Raw genomic sequence first — 8,509 nt, forward strand, 5'->3', positions numbered from 1 at the left:
AATGAGCCATATGGCTACCAGTGGTTAATTCCTGCCCTCAGATTGGGTCTGATCACAGTGTAGTGAGAGAGAGCTGCATATGTCCAGCTGAGCCCACTGTTAAGACCTGGAGCAGCAAGTCCTTGGTCCTAGCTTAGGGACAGTTAATTCAGTCCAACTCTACCCAGCCAACTTCTCCTTCAGACACCAGCTCAGTACTGGTTCATCGGTGGGTTGTACTGGAACGAACCCACCCAATGCTTCAGAGAGCAGCCATTGGTTACCAGCACTAATACTCAGGCACTGGCCAATCAGCACACTGCCCTCAGGCAGCAGTCAATGGTTACCAACTATTAATACCAAGGCACCAACCAATCCGCTCCCTGTCCTTCAGCCATTGGTTACTAGCACTAATACCCAGGCACTGACCAATCAACTCACTGGCCCTCAGGGAGTGGTCATTGGTTACCAACAGTTAATATCCAGGCACCGACCAATCATCGTCTTGTCTAGGGGCAGGGGCTGCTCTTTTGGCAAAGTCCTCTCCCCCTTACCTGCGCCGCCCGCCGAAGGCAGCCTGGGCCGATCGCAGGGGCGGGCAGAAGCTGCCGCAAGTAGCCGTGATTACTCGCTCCCGTACGTTAGAGCAGAAGCTCTGTCCACGCCGGTCACAGAGTCGGGCCGGGCGGAAAGACAAGACGGGCAGACGCGATAGGAGAAGACGCAGCAAGAGCAGCAGTTCCGGTTTAGGCCATAGAGAGGCCAGGCTAGGACGGAACTCCCGGAAGGGGGTGTTGCTCCCGCGCTGCCCCTCTCCAAGATGGCGCAGGTATCTCCGCCCTCTCTCCCCAGAGCTGCGCAAACTCCATAGAGCCGTCTCTAAGACGGCGGCGAGATCTGCCGAGGGGCTGGGCCGGGGTGGGTCAGGGCACACGGCTCGGGCCTAGGAACCTGCGGGGCTTTAACATGTCGAGCCCACAGCGTCCTCCGGGGTCCGTGCTGAGCAGCCAATGCGGGGGCGGAGGGGAGGTGTCAGGGCCGCGCTGGGGGGGCATGGATGGCAGGGGCATAGGACCGGCCTGAGGCGCTCTCCTGCCTCTAGGGGCCCTGGGTTGTGCTTCCACCCACCTAATCTACCGTAGGGCCAGTTCCCAGGCTTTACAGATCAGGAGCTGGATGTTAGTAACAAATGGGTTTCCCCCCGAATGTCGGGGTTTTGTGCTTTCATGTTATGCGGTCAGATTTTCTCTGCACTCTAGAACCGTTCTTGGCATGTAATGAATGGAGATTCTCATGGAATCACTAGAGTCCGGGAGCAGCTGGGGCTTTACGGACATCAAAAGGCACAAAACTTTAACTAAAATTGCAGTTTCCACTATATGCATCTGAGGAAGTGAGCTGTAGCTCACGAAAGCTTATGCTCTAATAAATTGGTTAGTCTCTAAGGTGCCACAAGTACTCCTTTTCTTTTTGCGAATACAGACTAACACGGCTGTTACTCTGAAACCTAAAATTGCAGTAGTTGCTAACAGTGTTTGTGAAGCAAGGGGGTCCTACTCAAACTCCTGGCTCCACCAAAACCAGGGCAGCTGACCCTTTCTCTCCGTCCCCCTCCAGGGTTGCCAGGTGTGTGGTTTTCAACCGGAATGCCTGGTTGAAAAGGGACCCTGCTGACCCGGCTGTTAAAAGTCTAATCAGCGGTGCAGCAGGGCTAAGGCAGGGTCCCTGCCTGCGGTGGCTCCGTGCAGCTCCCAGAAGCAGCGGCATGTCCCCTGTTTTCCCCCGCCCCCGGCTCCTAGGTGTAGGGGCAGCCAGGGGGCTCCATGTGCTGCCCCCGCCCCAAGCACCAGCTCCTCAACCCCCTGCCCCTCCAGCTCTCTGAACCCCTCAGTCCCAGCCTGGAGCTCCCTACGGCACCCCAGCCCAGAGCCCCATATTTTTGGCCCCACCCTGGAACCTGCACCACCAGCCCAGAGCCCACACTCCCTTCCACACTTCAGCCTGGAGCCCCCTCCCATACTCCGAACTGCTTGGCTCCCTCCCTCCCCAACCCGGATTGCACTCCAAACCACTCATCCCTGGCCCCAGCCCAGAGCCCACACCCCCAGCTGGAGCCCACACCCCCAGCTGGAGCCCTCACCCCCTCCCATGTCCCAATCTACTGCCTCAGCCCAGAGCCCTCTCTGACACCCTAAACTCCTCATTTCTGGCCCCACCTTAGAGCCTGCACCCCCAGATGGAGCCCTCACCCCCTTCCAACCCCCTGAGCCAGCCCAGTGAAAATGAGCGAGTCAGTGAGGGTGGGGAGAGTGAGCGACAGAGGGAGGGGGGATGGAGGGAGCGGGAGCTGGGCCTCGGAGGAGGAGTGGGGTAGAAGGTGGGGCAAGGCTGTTTGGTTTTGTGAGAGTAGAAAGTTGGTAACCCTACCCCACACATGGGTTTTGTCACCTTTAGAAAAATGTACCAGGGTTAATGTAGATTGTTCCCCCTTAATAAAGTGAAAAGCACCTTGTGTCCATGTACAGAAGTGCTTCAACCAGTGTTATGTAACAATTAGAGTATGCTCTGCCTGAAATTTTTAGGGGTAATACTTCAATCAATTGGGGATCAATCCAGCATGAACATTGGCACAATTGTGCATTACTGACTGACACAGCTTAGAAGTGACAGGCCCTTCAGCCAGTGAGCCTCCTTAGTTGCCAGCTAAGAGTCCCCTTTCAAACCATGACTTCCTCAGAGTACTCTTCCCCAGAAATGGTCCCCCACTCCCTCCAAAAGCTCCATGTTCAACTAAGGGTTCCTGCATAGACATTCTAAGCTAATAATCCAGGTGTGAACTTCTGACACATTTCCCTCTGGGGTCCCCCTCCTAGCAGTGGCCTCCAGAGTATACAGTCTCCTGTTAAATGTTCCCCTCTGCCCATGAACCCACCCCATTAACCCTCATCCCTGAAATGCCCTGCCCCCACTTCAGTCATACCTCTTGTCCTGGCCACCAGATGTCCCAAACTGAGCCAACTGTGGCTCACCAGCTGCAAGTACAGGTGCCAAATCATGACTTACGGCTGATGAACCAAATAATACAGATGCTTGGATTCCATTGACAGCAGTCCCCCACACCTCCATACCCCCTCCCTCCCTCCCCGGGGCCAAAAGAAAGTGCCTTATTAGGGCTCTGCTTTGTCGGAGCTGTTTAGGTCTAACAGAGCAACATCATCTTTTGATGACGATGAATAATTTTTTGCAAAGGATTCAACAGTGTCACTGTTGAGCAGAGGTGGGCAAACCACGGCCTGCGGGCCACATCTGGCCCCTGGGACCGTCCTGCCCAGCCCTTGAGCTCCCGGCCAGGGAGGCTAGCCCCAGCCCTCCCCTGCTGTCCTCCCTCCCATGCTGTTGTGTGGGTAGCACAGCTGGCTCCGGCTGGGCGGCGCAGCTGCTAGTCCTGCCGCTCTGAGCAGCATGGCGGGGGGGGGGTGTTGGATAAGGGGTAAGGGGTTCCAGGGGGCAGTCAGAGGACAAGGAGCAGGGGGGCTTCGATGAGTTGGAAGTTCTGGAGGGGGCGAGGGCCAGGCTGTTTGGGGAGGCACAGCCTTTCCTACCCGGCCCTCCATACAGTTTTGCAACCCTGATGTGGCTCTCGAGCCAAAAAGTTTCCCCACCCCTGCTGTAGAGTGTTCAGCACCAGATCCTGTGGGTATTTTGAGGTTTATAGGGGGATTGGATACTTTAGGGGCAGTAGTTGGATGATGTGGCCAGGATGCATTTTAAAGGGTGGGGTGAGGAGGTTGGATCTTCTTTGAGATCACAGCCCATCCACTCTACAGATGCATCAGTTTAAGGCAGCCCTAGTGTGGATGCAGGGTAAAGCTCAGACTGTTTCAGAGTGGCTAGTGTGGACACACTCAGTTCTTTGTGTTTCAAAAGTTGAAGCACAATGGATTGAGCATTTGTAATATTGAAAAGCTAATATTTAAGAAATTCAGTCAAAAAAGTGACAAAACTAACCAAATAATAAATATTAACATTATATAAAGAAGTTAGACCAGCAGGACAGTTTCATTGTGCAGACATCTAGATGGACTGATCTAAGAGAGTAGCTATCCAACAGTATCTGTGTATACCATAATATCTTAGAATGTCTTTTTTCATGTAAACTTTGTCCTTTTCTCAGCCTGTTCTGATGTTTGTTCTTGCTGCAAAAATCTAATTTTGAGTTTCATTTTACTTTCAGGTTGTCAAAATTACAAGACAATAAAGAATAGTGATGGAGCCGTTGGATACAGGATCTAAAGCAAAGAAAACTCTAGGAAACATTGACTATGTAGAGTCATCAGAATTTTCCCAAGGAATTCTGCCTACAAATAAGGATGTCATTCAGAACATGTTGTATCTGTTGCAACCCAAAAGAGTTGGGCAAGCACAACAGTCAAAAGAAGATGCAGCCCAATTGCTTGCTGAACTTCTGCAGGAACACTGGCTGTTTTGCAACTTACACACCATAGCAACAAAAAATATAAAGAACTAATATTCTCAAAATGTATGAAGAATTCACAAAACTCTATCAAACTAGAAAGGAGAGACAAAATCAGTCATTTACAGAAAAGGCAGACACATTCAACAGGAGTTCAGAACAGCTCTTTGACATATTTTGTACAGACACAGTGATAAGAAATGAGATGGAACAATGCAGTGGTATAAAAATGACAGATGTTGAGTGGAAATTTCTTGAAGATCAAAGAAGTGAAAGAAAAATGTACCATAAAGATATCATGGACAAGAAAGAAATTAAGATGATGGAAAGAAGAAAACTCCAGTGCCTGGAGCACTTGAGAAAAATTGCAGAAAAAAAAGAAGCAAGTGAAGTCAAAGAAGAGACTTACAAAACTGATGAGAAGTCAGATGAAGGTATAAGTGTAAATGAATCATATGTTGTAGAAGAGTTGGATGATGAAGGTGTTCCAGATTTTTCATCTAAAGGGAAAAGAAAGCATCTGTATTCCACGTGGACTGCCAGCTCACCAACATCAGCTGGTGATAGTATGCCTCTTGAGTGTCAACATATACGTATAAGCATCAGGAGAGTTAGGCCTGGGTTCTATGAGACAGTTGACAAGTTTAAAAACTGCTAGTACATGTCTGTCTCAAGCCGAGGCTACTGTAGTAGAAGTTAGCAACAAAATGTGTAGGAGATCTTGAAATACCATGATCATTTGGAAGTCACTGATGTAGATACTCTAATATTATGTCTACACTACGGAATAAGGTCGAATTTATAGAAGTCGGTTTTTTAGAAATCGGTTTTATATATTCGAGTGTGTGTGTCCCCACAGAAAATGCTCTAAGTGCATTAACTCGGCGGAGTGCATCCACAGTACCGAGGCTAGAGTCGACTTCCGGAGCGTTGCACTGTGGATACATATCCCACAGTTCCCGCAGTCTCCGCTGCCCATTGGAATTCTGGGTTGAGATCCCAATGCCTGATAGGGCTAAAACATTGTCGCGGGTAGTTCTGGGTACATATCATCAGGCCCCCCTTCCCTCCCTCCCTCCGTGAAAGCAAGGGCAGACAATCGTTTCGCGCCTTTTTTCCTGAGTTACCTGTGCAGATGCCATACCACGGCAAGCATGGAGCCCGCTCAGGTAACCGTCACCGTATGTCTCCTGGGTGCTGGAAGACGCGGTACGGCATTGCTACACAGTAGCAGCAACCCATTGCCTTCTGGCAGCAGACGGTGCAGTACGACTGGTAGCCGTCCTCGTCGTGTCCGAGGTGCTCCTAGCCACGTTGGCTGGGAGCGCCTGGGCAGACATGAGCGCAGGGACTAAATTTAGAGTGACTTGACGAGGTCATTCTCTTTAGTTCTGCAGTCAGTCCTATTGAACCGTCTTATGGTGAGCAGGCAGGCGATACGGATTGCTAGCAGTCGTACTGTACCATCTTCTGCCGGGCAGGCAGGAGATGAGGATGACTAGCAGTCGTACTGTACCATCTTCTGCCGAGCAGCTATGAGATGTGGATGGCATGCAGTCCTCCTGCACCGTCTGCTGCCAGCCAAAGATGTAAAAGATAGATGGAGTGGATCAAAACAAGAAATAGACCAGATTTGTTTTGTACTCATTTGCTTCCCCCCCTTCCCATGTCTAGGGGACTCATTCCTCTAGGTCACACTGCAGTCACTCACAGAGAAGGTGCAGCGAGGTAAATCTAGCCATGTATCAATCAGAGGCCAGACTAACCTCCTTGTTCCAATAAGAACAATAACTTAGGTGCACCATTTCTTATTGGAACCCTCCGTGAAGTCCTGCCTGAAATACTCCTTGATGTAAAGCCAGCCCCTTTGTTGATTTTAGCTCCCTGAAGCCAACCCTGTAAGCTGTGTCCTCAGTCGCCCCTCCCTCCATCAGAGCAACGGCAGACAATCGTTCCGTGCCTTTTTTCTGTGTGGACGCCGTACCAAGGCAAGCATGGAGGCTGCTCAGCTCACTTTGGCAATTAGGAGCACATTAAACACCACACGCATTATCCAGCAGTTATATGCAGCACCAGAACCTGGCAAAGCGATACCGGGCGAGGAGGCAACGTCAGCGCGGTCACGTGAGTGATCAGGACATGGACACAGATTTCTCTGAAAGCATGGGCCCTGCCAATGCATGCATCGTGGTGCTAATGGGGCAGGTTCATACTGTGGAATGCCGATTCTGGGCTCGGGAAACAAGCACAGACTGGTGGATCTGCATAGTGTTGCAGGTCTGGGACGATTCCCAGTGGCTGCGAAACTTTCGCATGTGTAAGGGCACTTTCATGGAACTTTGTGACTTGCTTTCCCCTGCCCTGAGGTGCATGAATACCAAGATGAGAGCAGCCCTCACAGTTGAGAAGCGAGTCGTGATAGGCCTGTGGAAGCTTGCAACGCCAGACAGCTACCAGTCAGTTGGGAATCAATTTGGAGTGGGCAAATCTACTGTGGGGGCTGCTGTGATGCAAGTAGCCCACGCAATCAAAGATCTGCTGATATCAAGGGTAGTGACCCTGGGAAATGTGCAGGTCATAGTGGATGGCTTTGCTGCAATGGGATTCCCTAACTGTGGTGGGGCCATAGACGGAACCCATATCCCTATCTTGGCACCGGAGCACCAAGCCGCTGAGTACATAAACCGCAAGGGGTACTTTTCAATAGTGCTGCAAGCTCTGGTGGATCACAAGGGACGTTTCACCAACATCAACGTGGGATGGCCGGGAAAGGTACATGACGCTGCATCTTCAGGAACTCTGGTCTGTTTCAAAAGCTGCAGGAAGGGACTTTATTCCCAGACCAGAAAATAACTGTTGGGGATGTTGAAATGCCTATATGTATCTTTGGGGACCCAGCCTACCCCTTAATGCCATGGCTCATGAATCCGTACACAGGCAGCCTGGACAGTAGTCAGGAGCTGTTCAGCTACAGGCTGAGCAAGTGCAGAATGGTGGTAGAATGTGCATTTGGACATTTAAAGGCGCGCTGGCACAGTTTACTGACTCGCTTAGACCTCAGCGAAACCAATATTCCCACTGTTATTCCTGCTTGCTGTGTGCTCCACAATATCTGTGAGAGTAAGGGGGAGATGTTTATGGCAGGGTGGGAGGTTGAGGCAAATCGCCTGGCTGCTGGTTACGCGCAGCCAGACACCAGGGCGGTTAGAAGAGCACAGGAGGGCGCGGTATGCATCAGAGAAGCTTTGAAAACCAGTTTCGTGACTGGCCAGGCTACGGTGTGAAAGTTCTGTTTGTTTCTCCTTGATGAAACCCCCCTCCCCTTGGTTCACTCTACTTCCCTGTAAGCTAACCACCCTCCCCTCCTCCCTTCAATCACCGCTTGCAGAGGCAATAAAGTCATTGTTGCTTCACATTCATGCATTCTTTATTCATTCATCACACAAATAGGGGGATGACTACCAAGGTAGCCCAGGAGGGGTGGTGGAGGAGGGAAGGAAAATGCCACACAGCACTTTAAAAGTTTACAACTTTAAAATTTATTGAATGCCAGCCTTCTTCTTTTTGGGCAATCCTCTGTGGTGGAGTGGCTGGTTGGCCGGTGGCCCCCCCACCGCGTTCTTGGGCTTCTGGGTGTGGAGGCTATGGAACCTGGGGAGGAGGGTGGTTGGTTATACAGGGGCTGTAGTGGCAGTCTGTGCTCCAGCTGCCTTTGCTGCAGCTCAACCATACACTGGAGCATACTGGTTTGGTCCTCCAGCAGCCTCAGCATTGAATCCTGCCTGCTCTCATCACGGTGCCGTCACATTTGAGCTTCAGCCCTGTCTTCAGCCCACCGCTTACTCTCTTCAGCCCGCCACCTCTCCTCCCGGTCATTTTGTGCTTTCCTGCACTCTGACATTATTTGCCTCCACGCATTCGTCTGTGCTCTGTCAGTGTGGGAGGACAGCTTGAGCTCAGAGAACATTTCATCTCGAGTGCGTTTTTTTTTCTTTCTAAGCTTCACTAGCCTCTGGGAAGAAGATCCTGTGATCATTGAAACACATGGAGCTGGTG

At 51.0% G+C, this 8,509-nt stretch overlaps 1 protein-coding gene and 1 pseudogene across 7 annotated transcripts in view; one reads left to right on the forward strand and one right to left on the reverse strand.

Annotated features, from left to right (window-relative positions):
* Window positions 1-820, reverse strand: part of SCLY (selenocysteine lyase) — a 29,357-nt gene extending 28,537 nt beyond the window's left edge. For 4 of the 6 annotated variants that reach the window (XR_012160874.1, XR_012160873.1, XM_073360520.2 and 1 more), the window contains exon 1: window positions 534-819. The gene's annotated coding sequence lies outside the window, so the exon portion shown is untranslated. Of the gene's footprint in view, window positions 1-533 lie in introns of all 6 variants that reach the window. The other 2 variants (XM_073360518.1, XM_073360517.1) reach the window with 1 other exon arrangement.
* On the forward strand, window positions 464-8,022 carry LOC140917501 (uncharacterized; annotated as a pseudogene). The gene is made up of 2 exons (XR_013636239.1): window positions 464-808; window positions 4,214-8,022. The product of XR_013636239.1 is annotated as an uncharacterized LOC140917501 (transcript).
* Window positions 8,023-8,509: the final 487 nt, after the last annotated feature.

The sequence above is a fragment of the Lepidochelys kempii genome, chromosome 9 (genome assembly GCF_965140285.1).
Source record: "Lepidochelys kempii isolate rLepKem1 chromosome 9, rLepKem1.hap1, whole genome shotgun sequence".
Lineage (NCBI taxonomy): Eukaryota > Metazoa > Chordata > Testudines > Cheloniidae > Lepidochelys > Lepidochelys kempii.